The 19,052-nt window shown below is 40.0% G+C and overlaps 1 long non-coding RNA gene across 6 annotated transcripts in view; it reads left to right on the forward strand.

Moving 5' to 3' along the window:
* LOC141577567 (uncharacterized) overlaps positions 1-19,052 on the forward strand; it is an 839,800-nt gene that overhangs the window by 71,121 nt on the left and 749,627 nt on the right. The window lies entirely within an intron of this gene.

The following is a 19,052-nucleotide window of genomic DNA, read 5'->3' on the forward strand; positions in this document are numbered from 1 at the left end:
GGAGGGGAAAGTAAACATAAAAACATAAAAAAACTGATGGAGGAGGGCTGAAGATAAACAGGTGCTTCCCATAAGCACAAAGGAGGAGCCACTGCAGAAGTGACCAGGTGATCCTAGTCTCAAGCTCTGAAGTGACTGTGGGAGTTGGTCAGTTTGTTGGGGGGCATAGGGTTGCACTCTAGAACGTAGGCTGTTTCTGTCCATCTACAGAGATATTTTCACAGATTATGCTAAACTAGAAGTCTAGGGCAAGTGAAGGCTTTACAAAATATGAGAGATGCTGGTGTAGTTTAATGTAACTGTGATTAGGAAGGATTCTGAAGAATGATTGGAAGGGAAGGGAAAGACATCGAGACAGACGAATAGGTAAACATGGAGTGATGAGTGGGGTGTGCGTGTCTGTGTCTGGTGGGGTGTGTGTGTGTTTAAGATCACTGACAGTTTCTCAGAAAGAAGGTTAAAAAGAGACAATGCCATAATAATTAGACTTCAGGAGTCTGGCTCTTCTTAGAGTTATTAGAATAAGATACAAGCTTGATCAGTATTCCTACTGGGCCTTTTGCTTAGCTTCCAGCGAAGGGTTTTATTTTCCTGAAATATGATTCCAATATGATGATCATAAGCCTTGGTTAATTTTAAGACATTTCTCTTCACTTATGAAAAAGGGCTCATCAGCAGTCCCTGCCAAAAATTCATTAAAATACCTTTTAAGCTCCCCTTTAAGGTCATTTTCAGTATTCTTTGCACTGTTAACTAGAAAACTGCAGTTTCCTTTTTTGCTACCAGAAACTCTCTCCAGTAGCATCTTTGACTCCGGCATTTTGCTGACTGCCTTGTTTCCCTGAATTTGACTCTAACAGAATAAATGGCTCTGTTTTTGCTTTGCTGTATATTCTTTAGCTATTGGTTTTGCAGCCTCGATCGCTGATAATCCTGAAGCTGTCATTTATTAATTTATTGAGATGCTCTTCACATTCTCCACAGAGTCAGAGAAGATGCCATTTAAATTTGTTACTGCAAAAGTGAGATCACAGAAAATGCATTTATATGTTCACAGTGCTAACTTCCATCAAATTGAATCCCAGTTTCCTGAAAGTACAAAGGGTCTTATATGTAAATTCCATATATACTTATTGCTGCATCTTTGCTGACATTCAGCAAATAACATTCAGTTATTGCCTTCAAGAAAACGTGTAGATGAAAAATGTAAACTTTATGTTGTATGTATGAGAGAGATTTCCCAAAGAGGACTCGGGAAACCTAGCATCTAGTCCCAGTAATGGGCCTTGTTTCCACAGCAAGTCAGGGGCAAACACTAAGCCTGAGCTTACAAAACCTGGCCATGCCTCAGAATTACCTGGAGACTCTAAAAATACTGCTTCCTGGACCTGACTCAAAACCTAGCTAATCAGCCTATAGTGTTGGGGCCCAGGAATCTCTATGTGTGTAAATCTCCCTAGAGATTCTGATACCATTATTCCTCTGAACACTGTTTGACAGTCAGTATCTTATCCTGGGAATATACAGAAATATTAAAGTATTGTTTAATATAGGCAAAGGTGCTGGTCTAACCAGGACCAGTCCCTTGAGTCTGAGGTGGATGGAGCTGGAACACCTTTTCACCTGTGGATGAGGGATGTGAATACATTGGATAGAGGCTGAGGATTCTATTTGGGAAAATGATTAGATTTCAACTGGAATAAAGTCCAAAGCTGGTAATAGAGAAGCAGTGAAGGGTGGGAACAGTGCTGCCATGCTGTTTAACTTCAATTGCAGTTGTATTAGTTATCCATTGCTGTGTAACAAGTCACCCCCCACTTAGCAGCTTAAAGCAAGAGATAACTATTTTATCACAGTTTCTGTGGGTCAGACATCTGAGTCTCTCATGTGGTTTCTTTCAAGCTGTTGATTGGGGCTGGAGTCATCTTAAAGCTTGATTTGCTTCTAAGCTCATTTTTGGTGCCTGTTGGCAGGCCTCAGAAAGTCTCCTTCCAAGCTCACTCACATGATTGCTGGCAGGCCTTGGTTCTGGGCCATTAAGTGTGTCAGTTGGCTTTTCCAGAGCCAGTGACTATAGAGAGAGAGAGGAGAGAAGAGAGAGTAGGAGGAGCGGGGGGGATTAAAGAGGAGAGAGAGAGAAAGAAAGAGAGAGAGAGAGGGAATATCCTTCAGATAGAAGCTGTAAAAGTCTTATTCTAACCTAATCTTAGAAGTGACATCCTGTCACTTCTGTGTGTTCTGTTATCATAAGTGCATCACTAAGTCCCACCCATACCCAAGAGCAGAGGACTTAAGTAATTTAAGAGAGGAAGAGTAGAAGTGAATTTGTAAACCTGTCTTTAAAACCTCCACAATAGTCTGTTTCCTCCCTCCCCTAGTTGTGCAGTGCACAGCTTACACAGCTGCACATGGCAGTCCTGGATGAAAACAGAAAGATCAAGGACTAGGAGTAGAAGATTAGAAAAACCTGAGATTACTCAGAGAAATTCTGGCTAAGAAGCAGGGATGTATGTGAAGCAGTGGAGCACAGTGGGTAAGGGCTTTGTGTTCAGCTTACCTGGTGTGATTCACAGAGCTTCCACTCTCTAGCTCTTGCCAGTAAGTCTCCTCAATCTCTGTTTTATTGGGATGTAATTGACAGTAATTTAACATCTTAAGTTTCAGTTTTTTTTTAATCTGTATAAAAGGGTAATAAATGGGCAATAAATTTTCCAGCCCCCTAATGTCACTTTTCATATTTAATTCTTCCATGAGCTCTTTTAGTGCCACCACTAGAGCATGTCTCAGATCGACCCACTTTTCTGCATCCTGCTGCCACCTCCCTAGGCCAAGCCTCTGCCATCTCTGACCTGGGTGGCAGTAATGGCTTCCTCGCCAGTTTCCCCACTTCCACTTTTGCTTTTCTAAGGTTCATTCCCCACACAGAAACCAGAATCATCTTTAAAGAGTACAAGTCAGATCATGCCATACCTCTGCTTAAAACATTCAGTGCTTTCATGTGTTTTTAAAACACATCAAAATTCCTTGCCATGAATTACAAGGCTCTGCATCATCTGACTATTGCCTAGCTTTCTAGACTCACTGTGGACCACTCTATCTCTGGTGTCTTTTCTGCTCATCTAGCAAGCAGGCTGTTTCCTACCTCAGGGCCTTTGCACTTGTTCTCCCTGTCTAAGACCTTCCATGGCCATATCCTTCATGTTCTTCAGGCCTCAGCTTGGACGTCACCACCCCAGAACATCTCCCCTGATCATGCTCTCTAATGTGGACATTCCCTTCTCGAGGCACTTTTCTCTTTTTAATTATTTTCCTTCCAGGTACCATCATTATCTGTAATCATCTTGGTATTTTTTTTTCTTATTTATTACTGTCTCTACCCACCTGAAAAGCACACTCCATGAGGAAAGTGCTCTATTTGGTTTGCTTTTTGTTGTATCCTTAGGGGTCAATCCCATTCCTGGATTATAATAAACTCTCAATAAACAGTTATTGGATGAATGAATAAAAGAGAAAACATATTAAGTGTTTAACACAGTGCCTGGCACATAATAAATGCCAATCTATGTTAGATAATCACATATTGGATATATTAATATCTATTTCACAGCTCTGGTGGAACGATGAGTTGCAGTAATATGTGAAAGGCACAAGCTGCAGCTCCTGGTACACTGAGTCATCAGCCACCCTGTGTGGGATGCCTAGTGTTGCGTTCATGTAATGGGGATGGAAAAGGATTGACATTCGGCTATTCAACATCTATTTATTTGGGAGCCTGTAGATATTTGACTTTTCTGATAACTGGGTCTTCAAACATTCACACTACTGTTATTCAAATTTTAAAATCCAAAGCTACCAAGCATTGTGCTCCATGTAGAGAAGTGTGAGACAGGTGAGCATATTGTTCTGGGCACAGTTTGTTCCTTAAAGTAGGTTTAACTAAATAGACCTTATTGTTGGAAGCGTCGTTAACTTGGTATTGCCTTAGCTTGCCCTCCCTACACTTGACAAAATCAATCTTGTCTGTGCTAGAATATCTGTTCTCTTGTAACAGTGATGAAACAGGATGAAAAAGTTTTTAGATAACATCAGAAAAACTATCAGCTGAAAAATAATTCCTCAGCTCTAAGGGCTGCTACTGGCAGGACATTCATCCTGGGAGTGTCACCCCACCGCGGCACCCCGGCACCACATCTTTCAGACCCTCTCTTGGCAAAGAGCCTGGCACTTGGACAATGCTTGTAAGTGTTACAATAAAGGAAAAGTCAGTTAAAGTCTGGGCCCCTACCTTATGCACAGTCTCGGGGGAAGGAATATGGGATCAAAGGCTTTGAGTGTGTTCAGGCTCCAAATCACTATCCTGAGTAACCTAAGACAAGTTACTTAGTGCCCCTGAGGTTGGATTCTGAATCCGTAACATGGGAAAATGCTGTTAATTTTGTGGGACTGGTTAACAACTGGGAGATGATGGTGCTAGTTGAATGCAGCTGATTGTTTGGCTGGCCTCAGAAAATTAGCCTGCTTTTCCATCTTTTCTAATCTTTTGAGGCTCTCTACAGCTAAAGGAGACCCACAAGCAATAGAGCGGCCCACAATCTCTACACACTCTGTTTCCCAGAAGATAAATCCCAGGGCTTTTTGATTGTATGCATTTTAATATTGTTCAAAATATGAAGCAAAAATAGGAGGTGGCTTATACAATAAACATAGTCCCTGCTAAACATTTTGTATTTTCCTTCTGCAAAAGTAACTAGAGTCCCTCTTAGGTTCCCAGCCTGTGCCCTGGTAATGGGGGAAGGGCTCATCCAGCCTGCTGTCCTTCCAGCTTCTTCCTTCTAGAAGGGACCTCCTTCAGCAGTTACGATGAGACAACGTGGATGAGTATGTGCTTCTTCCTTGTCTCAAGTGAGCAATGTGTATCTCTGAGGGTGGTTAGCCTCGGTAATTTCCATTTTAACTGAGTCTCTACTTCACCCAGGAGTACTTACCTCAAACATCCCTCATGCTGGATAATGATGTGGTCAGCAAGGGTGGCCTTTGAATGAAGAAGACTTCTGCTGGGGTTTCAGACTATTCTGATAGTTCCCAGCAGTCTTCTGTACTTGAAAGAAAACAAATTTGACTTGTAAATTGTTTTTTAAATTTCAATTCTGAAACTAGTTTGTAATTGAATTTATTCCATCAATTCACAAACATTTGTGGAGTCCTTCCATGTGCCAGGCCTTGTGCTAGGATCTTGGGACTAAAGAGATGAAAGGACCTGCTCCCAGCCTTGAAAGCTTCAGCCAGGAAGGAAGAGGCCAGCTCATATAAGACAATATCCGACAGAGTCAGAGGAGAGGACACAGTTAGAAAGCAGAGGGGAGGTAATTCTTCCTAGGCAGGTAGGTACTAGGAACTGAGTGTGAAGGGTTGCTGTGTTAATTATCTACCACCAAATTTGTGGCTTCCAGCATTTATCATAGTTTCTGTGGGTCAGGAGTCTGGGCATGATATACCGTGTGGTTCTTGCTCAGAGTTTGCCACGAGGCTGCAGTCGACGCATCCGCTGGGGCTGCAGTCATCCTGAGTGCTTGGCTGGGGAGGGCCCTGCCCCCACGCTCACCCGTGGGGTTGTTGGAAAGGTTCAGTTCCTTTCAGGCTGTTGGACGGAGGGCCTTGTCAAGGCAGAATTGATGGCGGAAGAGGAGAGGCATGTCCGAGGAAGAGGGACCCAGATGAGCTCAGCCATGACAGCACGAGCAAGGCCTGATGGGAGAACCTCGGCATTTGGCTGGAGCACGGGGTGCAGGGGTAGGACGGAGAGTGGTGACGGGGATGGTCGTGGATGAGAGTGAGGCTGCAAAGACAAGGAAAATACAGGTTATGGAGGGCTTTGTATAGAGAAATGGAGGAGCTTGAACTTTACCCCAAGGTGCTGGGAAACCAGTTAGGGTTTTTAAGGAGAGTCAAGGTTTCCTAGTTACTGTGGGAAGATGACTCTTTTGGCAGTGTTGATAAAGGGCTCATTTATTCCACTTACAACTGATCCCATTAGGCTCTCATAATCAATGTGCATCTCAGCTTTTCTGGTCGTGCAGAAGCAAGCAGTTTGAGGCTATCCAACGAGCCATTAATCATCTATCCCTAGATTATGGGGCCCGGGTGTGGTGCTGGTCGAGAGATGATGGAAGACTGGGCGGCTGATCTCTTTTTCTTACCCAGGAAAACTGGGAAAACTTAGATCAGGAGCAGTCGCTGGTTCATCCCCTAGGGGGATAAAATGCAGTTAGCTTTTACAGCTTGCTCACTTCCGCCCCGCTGATTCAGAACCTTCCCGCTGATTCAGAACCTTCCCGCTGACCCTGTTTTGAAGCTTACTGTGCTGTAGTTGGAAAGTTTTGAAAAGCCATTAGCAAAGGTCTAAAAGACAATAAATATGGGTGTACTCTGGTGGCCTTTTAGAGGTTTAGTTTTTGAAACAGAACACAGTAAAGCAATCATGCCTCAGTTTCTTGTTTGTAAAGCAAGTCTTGAACATGGTGAGTTTCATGTTCTGATCTTTTCTCTAAGAGATACAATTACTTAGAAATCTGCTTGTTTACTTTACTTCTGAGATGAATCTTAGGGCAGGCTCTGTTCTTCCCATTTCAGCCTTACATGAATTCTTTGATGCTTTGGGGTCATATCATTGTGGAGAAAGGCTTTTTCTTCTTGTATCATTGCAAAATGTGTAGAGAAGCAGTTGCTCAGATAACATGGGAACTTGTAAATGCATTTCCTTCCCACTGTACTACCAAGAGGCTGAAGGAACTTTTTTCATTTTCCAGGAGAGACATTGCCATTTCCAACAGGGAGTATATAATGCATGAAACCAGGAAGAGCTTTGAGTAACAGAGCAGCCTGTCCCACTGTTGTCAGTCAGCTGAGAGGTGAGAAGAGGCCGTGCTGGCACTGAGTTTGCTTGGAGTCAGCTCTGCCCCCTTGAGCTGCTCCCGGCACAGGGCGGTGCTGAGGCTGCGCAGTGCGGTGGTCAGTCCACGTGTGACCTTCTAAACTTAGAGGTGGCCTGTGTGGTTCAAGGGACTCTCTATATTTACCATGGCCCACGGGGGTTTCTTGAACTTGTCACATGAAGAAGGCAGAAGAATTTGTAGGGAAGGATTAACACTTAATTCTGCAAAGAGAACTACATATAATTTGTCATACATCTGTATTCACAAAAGGAAAATGTGGGCTTTGGAGATGCTGCGGGTCCTCCTCAGTAGGAAGGTGATGAGGGTCTCCAACCGGTGCAAAAGGTGAATCGAGGGGGTCTCGAATATATTTTTAATGATTTATTTCTAAGCTGGGTGATTAATATACAGGTGTTCACTATATTATTTTCTTATACTTTTTTTTGGCAAAAAGAAAGTTGGCAATGGAATATTTAAATAGGTTTATTGAGGTTGATATACATAACTGTACACATTTAGAGTATACAGTCTGAAAAGTTTGACACATGTGTACACCTGTGAAACCAGCACCACAATCAAGAAAATGAGTATGTCCACCATCCTTAAGAATTTCTTTATGCGCCTCTGAAATCTGCCTCTTCTGACCCTCCACACTGTTTCCACCCTTCCCAAACATTGATTCCCTTTCTGTCACTATAGATTAGTTTGCAATTCCGAGAATTTTCTATAAGTGGAACCATATGGTATGTACTCCATGTTGGTTCATTTCTTTCACTCAGCATATTTATTTTAAGATTCATCAATGCTGTTGCATGAAGCAGTAGTTACCTCTTTGCTGAGTAGGATTCCCTTGTATGGATACACCATGATTTGTTTACTCATTCACCTGCTGATGGACATTAGGTTGCTTCCAGGTTTTGGTTACCATAAATCAAGCTGCTATCAACATTCTTGTACAAGTTTATGCTTTTGTGTATGTGTACATATGCTTCCTTTTCTCTTGAGTAAATACCTAGGAATGGAATGACTGGATCATCTGGTAGTATATATTTAGTTTTTTTTAAGAAAATACCAAACTGTTTTCCAAAGTAGTTGTACTATTTTACATTCCCACCAAGAGGGTTTGGGAGTTCTGTTTCCTCCACATCCTCTCTAATGCTTTGTATGGTCAGGCTTTTTACTTTTAGCCATTCTAATTGGTGTATAGTAATATCACTGTGGTTTTAATATGCATTTCCTCCATGAGCAGTGACGTTGAGCACCTTTTCGTGTAATTGTCATCTATCTATCTATCTATCTATCTATCTATCTATCTATCTATCTAATTTGTAAAAGTGCGTGTTCAAATCTTTTCCCCATTTAAAAAGTTGGGCTGTTTGTTTTCTTGTTTGGTTTTAATAGTTCTTTGTATTTTCTAGATGTAAGTTCTTTATCAGGTATATAATTTGCAGAACCTTCCTTCCAGCTAATGACTTGCCATTTTATTCTCTTTACAGTGTCTTCTGAGGAGTAGAAGTTTTAATTTAATTTAATGTTATTTTTGGAGGTTGGATTTATCTTTATTTTATTTTTAAAAATTATAGTTGATTTACAATATTATATTAGTTTCACATGTACAACATAGTGATTCAGTATTTTTATTGATTACACTTCACTTGAAGTTAATATAAAATACTGGCTATATTCCCTGTGCTGCATAATATATCTTTGTAGCTTGTTTATGTTATACATAGTAGTTTGTACCTCTTAATCCCCTACCCCTATTTTGCCCCTCCCCTTCCATCTCCCCACTGATAATCATTAGTTGGTTTTCTATGAGTCTGTTTGTTTTGTTATATTCATTTGTTTTATTTTTTATATATCTCATATAAGTGATAACATGTGGTATTTATCTTTCTCTGACTTATTTCACTAAGCATAATACCTTTCAGGTCCATCCATGTTGTTGGAAAAGGCAAAATTCCATTCTTTTTAATGGCAGAGTAATATTCCATTGTATGTATATACCACTTCTTCTTTATCCATTTATCTGCTGATGGATACTTACGCTGCTTCTATATCTTGGCTATTGTATATAATGCTGCTATGAACATTGGGATACATGTATCTTTTCAAATTAGTGTTTTCATTTTCTTTGGGTATATGTTCAGGAATGGAATTGCCAGATCATATGGTAGTTCTATTTTTAGTTTCTTTAGGAACCTCCATACTGTTTTCCATAGTGGCTGCACCAATTTATATTCCCACCAGCAGTGTACAAGGTTTCCCTTTTCTCCACATCCTTGCCACCATTTGTTATTTGTAGTTTTTTGATGATAGCCATTCTGACAGATATTAGGTGAAATTAAAACATTTTCTCACATCATATACAAAGAGTAAACTCAAATGGATTAAAGAACTAAATGTAAGACCAGAAACCACAAAACTCCTAGAAGAAACCATAGGCAGAACACTCTTTGACATAAATCATAGCAGTATTTTTTTTGGATCTGTCTCCTCAGGCAAAAGAAACAAAAGCAAAAATAAATAAATGATACCTAATTAAACTTAAAAGCTTTTGCACAGTAAAGGAAACCATTGACAAAATGAAAAGAAAGCCTACCAAATGGGAGAAAATATTTTCAAATGATATGACTGATAAGGGGTTAATATCCAAAAACCTATAAACAGCTCATACAACTCAATACCAAAAAAAAAAAAAAAACAATTCAATTGTAAAATGGGCAAAAGACATGAATAGACATTTTCCAAAGAAGATGTACAAAGGGCTCACAGGTACATGAAAAGATGCTGAATATTGCTAATTATTATGAAAATGCAAATTAATAGTAAAGACTTTAGATGTGAAGTCCAGTTTATGAATTTGTTCTTTTACGTATAATGATTTTGGTAATGTAGCTAAGAAATCTTTGCCAAACCCAAGGTCTCAGTGATTTTTTTTTCTATGCCTTTGTCTAGAAGTTTTATAGCTTTTAGTCTTTATCTTTAGATCTGTGGTCCATTTTGAGTTTTTATGTGATATGAAGTATAGCTCCAGGTTCAATTAAAAAAACTTTTTTTGACATTTGTTGAAAAGTCCATTCATTGCCACCTACGTGATTTCAAATTTTTCTTTCCCTATGTGGCATGTCTATTTTTCCTCTTAATGTTATCTTTTACAGTACAATAGTTATCAATTTTGATGCAGTCACATTTGCCAATTTTGTGTTTTATGGTTTGTAATTTTGGAGTTATATTTAAGAAATCTTTGCTGCTTAAAAATTTCTTGTCTAGGATTGAATTTCCATCTTTTAGTTTTCTGTCCATTGTATGATAATCAAATATGCAAACATGTATGAAATATTCTTAGTGTATGGAATATACAAATATAATGAAGAAAATATATATTATTTCAGAAATTTAAGAGAGCTGCGAGTGGCAAATTAGTGACAGAAGGAATTTTAAAACTTTTGAAACTTTCCTGGGAAGAGGGAAGAAAAAATTGCCATGGAATTTTGTTTTTGTTTTTTTTGAGAACAGAAGAATAGTGGTAGAGATGGGATAAAGCTTAGCATCAGGTGCTAAGCACGTGGTGTGTATACTTGGACTTGAAAGATCAACCATAAATTCTCGGTGATCATCACCTTATTCTGTGAAAAATTACTGGGGATTATTTTGGGTATAGAAAATAACCCCTCATAATCCTCCTCCTACAGCTACCCAGCAAATACCCAGTTTGGGACCCGTGGGACTGTTTAGCTCCCCTCCTCTTACGTGCAGGGGACTCTCGGTCAGTGCTTTTACTGCTTCAAATCATCACTGCTTTCCTTAGGCTCTCTCACTAACCCGCCAATCTCCTTGGGTTTCAACAGCTGCCTCACTTTCTGCTTAATAGAAGCCATCAAATGTGCTCCTGTCTCCTGAACCTAAACACGTATCTATATTCACAGCTATCCCCCCATCTTTTCCTCCAGTTCCAGAAAAAATGAATAATATCTTCTCTCGTTCCAGGTCACTCCCCACCTCCCTTTGCCCTTGACACCCCTTTGCCTTGATTCCAAGATGACCTTCCTTTGACATTCCCTCTGTCTTGTGTCCTCAGTGCTGCGTGTCCACTGGGCCGTTCTTGCAGTGAATAAACATGTTCCTGGCTCTCTTACCCTAAAAATATTTCTCCATTGGACCCTGAGTTTCCATTCATTTTTATTTTGCTTCCTATATTATCCATGTTTGCTGAAAGGGTAGTATTGCTATCCCTGCTTCTCGTATTCCAGCTTCCTCTTCCCTCTACTGTGCCTTGAGCACGCTACTGAGACTGCTCTCCCTAAGGCCGTATCTAATGGACATTTTTCAGGACTATTTTACTGGACTTCTCTGTTGCATTTACTTCTTTTTAAAAACTCTACACCCTTCGGTACCGCTGAAATTTTACTTTCTTGTGTCCTAATCTACTTCTCAGACTATTTCTAGATTGCATAATAAATTTTGTCTTTTTTTTAAATGTGACTCATCTAAATTGAATGATAAATATATGCACACTGTAACTATTTTTTGTTTCTTTGTTAAGCTTTTAGATTGGGTACTCAAATGAAAATCTTATTGTTAACTTTGGTTTTTTATTTTAGTAGGTGTTATGTTCTAATTTCATTCAATTAACTTTTTAGTTAACATTAGCCTAGCTGAGAAAGTATCCTTTTGAATCTGTTTACCTGTTTTCTTTGCAAGAATCTGGATGGTCATTAAATCTGTGCACTGAAACAGCGAATTCAGAGTATTCAACTCATAGGACAGAAATATATAGTGCTGTGCTTTAAAATTATGCAAACCTTAGAAATCTGTAAATGAGAATTGAATTTGGAGCCTGGAGGTAGAAAATGTGATTAAAGAGAATATGAGAGCTTCTGAGGGTTTTGTTTTCTGGGCAGGAGTTAAAAATAAAAGACAAATCTTACTTGCTTTTTTCTCTACCACATAAAAAGGCATCACAAAGGCTTAGAAATAGAGTTGCTTTTGGCATTTAAATAGATTCTTGGTGTATAGTATACTAATCCTTGTTTAAGTTAGCAAAGGAGTGTGGAGGCACAAAATTAAGGATAAATTCTTCATATATATGATTTTTCTGCTTTGTTTGATAGAACAGAGAGAAAATATTAAATATGAACATATTTTTTTCCATCAGTATTCTTTTTTTTTTTTTTTTTACCAGATACAATGAACCTCTTAAAAATCTAGTCTAATTTAAACCACCTTTGGTCATTTAAAAAAATGTCAGAGGTCATTTCATTTATTCAAAAATTTCAAATATATATACTTTTTTTGTTTTAAAGAAACCTATCTAAATGACTTAACAAGAAGTCTGTGAAGGTTTATGCAGGATGAAGGAATCGTGTTTATATTTATTCTTTATTTTATCACCAGAGATTTTGTTTCCTTTCACTCGCTCACATGAAATATGGCTGGTTGATGTCCCATAAAGAGGGCTAGCCTTCGGCAACTGAGAGGAGAGTGGCAGCCTGCCTGACTAATGGTCGGTTAAAGTCTCTGATGCACAGGGATCAAATTAAATAAGGCTCTGTGTTGTCAAGATTTAGAATCTACTGATGCACCAACATTTATTCATCTGATTTTATTTAGCTTTGAAGGCCTGCAGGTCAGCTGCCTCTGATTCTTTTGGTGGCCTTCCAGGGCAAGGGAGGCTGAAGGGACAGGCGCAGTACAGTGTCCCTAGGTGGCAGTCTTGGATGGATAAACCCCCTCTCTCAGTTGTAAGCACCAGTTGTTTTTTTATTCCTTTCTCTCTCTCTGTCTCTCCCCCTCTTCTGTTCTCTTTCTCTCTTTCCATTTTGCTTTCTAACCAGCCATTCCCAAGAAACATTTAATTTATGTCTTTATGAACATATATATTATTAAACACTTTATTTCCAGCCCAGGAGTTGTGGGGAGGTTTCTGAATGCTGTAGCAGCAGGAGCGATGATTCCCCTAAACACTTCAAAAATGTACATAAAAGGTGATGAATTTAAAAAATCAAATACAAGGCCCCAACCAAAAATAAAATTACTTAAAATAACCAAAGACCCAAGGCGAGTATAGCCCATCCTGCACTCCCTAGGGAAAAAGTGATTGGCAAAACTGACTGCTTTTGCTTCCTCACTGGTCAAGAGGGGAATGTTCCCTGTTGCTGGAGCAGACAGCTCAGGCTGAGATCTGAAAACCTCCCCTTGGCCGTTTTGCTTTTAACCTAGGAGGAGCGCACCGTTGTTAGCCTTGCTGACGGTGTTACGGACGGGGCATGAGGACCAAGGAGCCCTGCCTGCTCTTCAAGGGCCGCGTGGCTAAGGCCAGGAGGGAGAGTCGCCCTAATCAGTAAACACAGTTGTGCTAACCCTGGAGGCTGGATGCAAGTGGGGGCTGACCGGGGCCAGTGCAACGTTTACTCAGTCCTCAGAATTGTGCTGCAAGTTATAGATGTGTCACGAGTTCCAGTAACTTGCCAAGGCTGTGTAGCTTGCGGTCATCAGAGAAAAGACTCAGATCCAAGTCTATTTCATGCCTAGACCTAAATGCCTTCTAGGCTGCCTCCAGGTTAATTGCCTCAGACTTTGCACCTGGTTCCTATTCTTTCCTTCCATTGATTCCATTCTCCACAGTTTACGTCTCATTTCCCTATTCTTGCACCTCATTTCACATCTCCTGGATCTTTACCAGGTTCCCATTTCACCACTGCCATGACCCTGGATATTATCAACCTCAAAGTTGTTTTAATTTTCATGGCTTTGGTTATTAGTGAGGAGAGCACTGAGAAAAGAAACATCACCTTTTTTGTGAGCAGCCTGCTCAGGTGCTCTCCCTATTTTTCCGCCCATTGGGAAGTCCTCTTTGTTAATTTCTGTAAGTTTTTTTTTAATATATATTAAGTACATTATCTCTTTGTCACATATGTTTCAAGTCTTTTATAAAATAATTGTCATTTTTCTTTTTTAGTTTGTTTATGGAAGCTATTTTTCCACGTGGAAGATTTAAATCTTTATAAACTTGAACCTGTTTCTGCTATGATTCCTCGCTTTGTTGTCTGCCTTCCACAGGCTTCTTCACTTCAGGATCATAAAATATATTTTAGTATTTTTTTCCTTTTCTTTTCAAGACCACTTTATTGAGGTATAATTGACATACAAAAAGCTGCACATATTTAATGTATAAAACAATGAGTTTGGAGATAAGTATTTACATGTGAAACTGTCATCGTAAACTCTGTCATAAACATATCCATCCCCTCCAAAAGTTTTCTCTTACCTTCTTTATTTATTATTATTCTTATTACTTTCTGGTGATAAGAGCACAACACAAGATCTTAGCCGATTATTAAGTATATAATACAGCCTTGTTTACTAACGGTGCTGCCCTGTGCAGCACCTCTCTAGAATTTATTCATCTTGTGTAACTGAAACTTTGTATCCTTTGCATGGAATTTTCTTCTTCATTGTTAACGTAAAAATTTTTAATCCAATTATTATTATTTTTTGGTATGAGGTAAGAAGGAAATGTAACCTCATTCCATTTTGAGAATGATACATCTTTTGAAATAATAAACATGAATGCAATAAGTACCAGGCACATAGTAACAGGCTATGAGTAGGCACTGTTTTTATTCCCATTTTTCAGCGGAAGAAACTGATGCACAGAAAGTCACAGAAATATTATGTGATTTACCCAAGTTTAAGTAATAGTATTTGGCTTTACGAATCATGGAAGTCAGTCTCTTTCAGCAGATAATCTGACCGGAGAGACCGGCTGAAGATTTAGAACTTTATGCTAAGTGATTTAAGTAGGATAACATTTTCCTCATAATTATATTTTTTATCTTTGTTTTCCCTTATAAACATTTAAACAATAGGACAAAACTATGTACTATCAGATGGAATTATGAGAGAAATAAAGATGTTAAAAGTTAAAGTCTAAAGACAATCATTAAATACAAATATAAGTGTATAAATATAAATCTGTCTTCCCAGCGCACCTACTACATCTGAGAGTGCTCCACCCATCCCTATAAAGCATGGATCTGTGATATTTTGGAAGCCCTACTCATCCATTTTTGGAGCCCTTCCTGCAGGGTGAGGTGAGGGTGCCGACCACTGACTCTCTTACACCTGCTCCGTCTGTGACAAACAGCCTAGATCTCCTGGTGTTTGGGATGCAGTGTGTTGCTTCGGAGCCTGCCTAAGCTCACTCCCCTAAACTAATCTCACATGTTTCAGGCTCATTAACTCTAACAAGTTAAGTTCATCTGAGTTACATTTGTTAATTTGCTCTGCTAGGGAATGGCTCACACTGTGTGTGTGACTCCCCTCTGGCGGCCTGAGAGAATGCTTGTAGTTTATCATCTGTGAGTCCTTTCACCGAGGGGAAAGATTTGTCTTCTTGAGTTTTACCCATAACACCGGACTTCATCTTTCTGTACTTGACTTCCTGCATCCAGAAGGAACTTTTGAATAAAATGAAACCATCAAAGCAGTAGAGAAAACCAGTGGGGGACCTGGTGCTAACATACGGATGTTACTGGTCGAAATTAGGAAGTAACTTGTTTTGAACAAAAGCAATAGTCAAGTCAGCATCTCTTGTGATTCAAACAGAATTATTTCAAGTTCTGCAGGACTTTGTGTTTTAAGAATCAGGTATTTCACAAAAAGGAAGCCGAGACACATATAAAGTAAAATAATATTTTACGACTACTTCAGTAATGCGTATGTTTGCTGGAGTGAGTTCTGAAAGTGGTCTGGCTTTTATTTGACGGCCAAACCTAAATTCCATGTTAAAATCTGGTCTCCTATTGAATTTGAGTTCTGGTCCCGGAGGTGATATTGGGCGTGGCCTGAGATCAGACAGACTCTTGTTTTGAGCTATAGAATCTGGTAATTGTTCCTTCATAGCTTTCTCTGTGCTGAATCTCTCTCTCACTCCCCTACACACACACACACACACACACACACACACACACACACACACACACACACACACACAGCCACAGAGTGAATTGAGGTAACAGGACCAATTTCTAAGGTAACCGTCTTGGGTGTCCTGCAGGAAAAAAAACCCACTTTGGAGAAAAATCAAACATTCCTTAGTTTTCAGTAATGCCCAAGGCTGAATAGAATTTTTTAGGGAAGAGACAGAAGTGTAGTAGTTAAAGACATTTGACAGAAACTCTGAACCTTGCCCGACTTGGGAATTCTCTGTGAGGACTTTAGAAGCCTGGGTGTATCAGAGATCCAGCAAGCATGGGAGATGAAACAGCTGGACTCAGGGATTCATGCAATCAGAGAAAGTTACAGACTCAGGAATGGGAGAAATAAGGAGGATTGGGACCAGGGCACCAGAGAGCTATTTTCATTATCTCTGCTTAACTAAGAGTTTTTCCTAGTTTTTAAGCGAGGAAAAGATAGAAGCCAACACCCAAACCACACTACCTATTCCATGTAGTTAACTGTGCTTGAGTTAACTGGTAAATTGTCAGGTTTAAGCCACTGCTTGGGGGGGGTGTCACTTAACACCTTATACTTTCTTTAGTGGCTATAAAATTCTTAGTAGAGTAATTCTCTCTATATTGTTGAAGAGACATGTAGAACGTGGTAAAATCTCTGCTGATAATGTTATGCAAGATTCTCGAGGACAGAGCAGGTCAGCATCCAGAGGATGGCGCCTACTTAAGGCTCGTTCCTTGGTTTAGTTTAGAAGGAGAAAGAGTTGTATGGCATTATGGGCAGTGAAGAGACTTTAGCTCTCATATCTAACCAAACCTTCGAATATTAAGGAATTTAAGGTCAGGACAGTAAATGACTCGTCCAAGGCCACCAAGGCAACAGAGCAGGGCCAGGACCTGTATGTAAATCTCCAGGCCCTACTCCCTGGTTCTTCACCATCTGCTTTGTGATTTCACTGAATTTGCTTGTTCTGGCAAGGTGGAAAATCTCTCTTAATCTGCTTCTGAAATAAAACTTTCTCTGCCATTTGCAACACTCCAGAGAATAGAAACATAACAAAATCATTGTTTTGCATTAATACTTCCATTTTCAGCCATCCCGGCAATCAATCAGAACTTTTATCTTCTTGCCTGAAGAGACAAGGACATTTAATTCACAGCAATTTCCTTCCTCCTTTCTCTCAGCGACTCTGTTAAATAAAACATGATGGATCACACTCTGCATTTGCATGCCAGCTCAAACAGGGATGGAGCTCTGCTGGAACGGACAGGATGCCACCCTTGCCGAAACCTGGCAGAAGGGTCATGGAGGTTAGTGCTGGGAAGTGCTCAAATTCTGCACAAGTGAACATTTTTCACTCAAGGAAAGGGGCCCAGTTCACAGCCAGAATGAGAACTGGAAGCTGTGCTAAAAATTAATAAATAAACTCTTATTTATAATCAACAAAGATCATAGTCCTACCTAATAAAAGCTTTTTCGGGGGGGAGGGGGATAACACTTGAATCTTAGAGAACTGAGCTGGGGCATAATCTGGCCAAGTATTCACATTGCTATACTGGCCATTTCAGTTAATTCCCTCCTTCCCATAACAATTAGAACAGAATTTTTTTGAATCTCTGCGTTTATAGATACTGTTCATCTTTCCTCTTCTTCAGAGTGCCCAGGGATGCTTGCCTTGTATGTGTTTTAGAGCAACCCAGTGCACCTTGCCATCTTTTGCATATGGAGCTATTGATCAGTGTTGACAGGACCAGAAGGGTGTTGTCCAGTCCAGCCTGCTGGTTTTGTGCAGAGGATAACTTCTATATTATTTTCTACAGGGAGTTTATGGTTTGCTTAAACTCAAGGTTAAATGATGAGGCGTTGACTTGAATGCAGGTCTCCTGCCACTAAGTGACAAAGCTGTTTTTATTCATTCATTTATTCATTTAAGAGATCTTATTCTGTGCTGGGATTGTAAAGATGAACAAGATGTAGTAGCCCCCACAAGAAATTTACAGGCTGGTGAGGGATTATAGATCAGTTAACAATGATCATATGCAGTGTGCTAAGTACCATTGTGGAAGGAATATGAGATTCTTTGGGAGCACATAGGGGAGGTTCATAATGTAATTTGAAGGATTTAGGGAAATTGTTAATCTCCTTAATCCTTCCATAATGCAATTTAAAGAAAGTGTTCCAGAGAAAGTAAAATCTAAACTGCAATGTGAAGGATGGAGTGGAGTTAGCTTACTTAATGAGTTGGGGGTCTAGGCAGGGGGGATAATCTGAGGTGAAGAAGCCTGGCTCATTCATGGAAAAACATGCCATTTCTGTACAGGATGACTGTATATTGACAATGGTGAGAGAAGACACTGGGAAGAGAAATTGTTTAGGCTTCATAAACCACGTTAAAGATTTTGAACTTGCTTTTTATTGCAATGGGAAAGTGTTGAAAAATTACCAGAACATGAATGACAAATACATTTAGGCTGCAGAGCAATTAGGCAAGTACGGATGATAGATTAGATAAAATCAAGGGAACAGACACCACCGCTATCACAGCCTAGAATCTGTCTACAAAGTCTTTAGTCACAATTGATCAGAAAGAAACTTATTTAGGAAATGAGCAAATGTGGAATTTCTACTGACTTGGTCACCAAATTTCATAGTCTTTCCTGGTTCCAAAAGTAGGATTCCCCAGTGTTAACTTCCTGAGCGGGGTAAGGTTGTGCCCGTCACTGTGGCCTCTTTGTTACATCGAGACTCGTAGCTGCTTCACTTCTTACACCAGGTGGCCTGCAGCTCTTCCTGGGTCTCCAGTTCCCCCTGCATGCTGGCTGGTGGTTACAGTTTTGGTAGCAGTGCTAACAGCTCGAGCAATAAGCTTCCTCATCCAGGGTTCCCTGAGAAGACGCTGTCTTTCACAGTCTTAGTTTATAAGTTCTTGGATATTCAGAGATTCATCTGCAGTTCATCTAGCACAGTACTTTCCCCCTCTCTTGACATTCCCTATTATTGTTTCTTACTCATGGTCTTTGATTTTAATTCCCTGCTCACTTAGGGCAGTAGGCTGTATGTGATCCCAGGCCTGTGGGCCCACCAGTGACTTTGCAAAGATCGGTCATCATTTTCCAGGGGTGCCTGGCTCTGTACCGTGGGGTCCTCCAGTCCACTTTAGCA

This window comes from Camelus bactrianus, chromosome 4 (assembly GCF_048773025.1).
Source record: "Camelus bactrianus isolate YW-2024 breed Bactrian camel chromosome 4, ASM4877302v1, whole genome shotgun sequence".
NCBI classification, from domain to species: Eukaryota; Metazoa; Chordata; class Mammalia; order Artiodactyla; family Camelidae; genus Camelus; species Camelus bactrianus.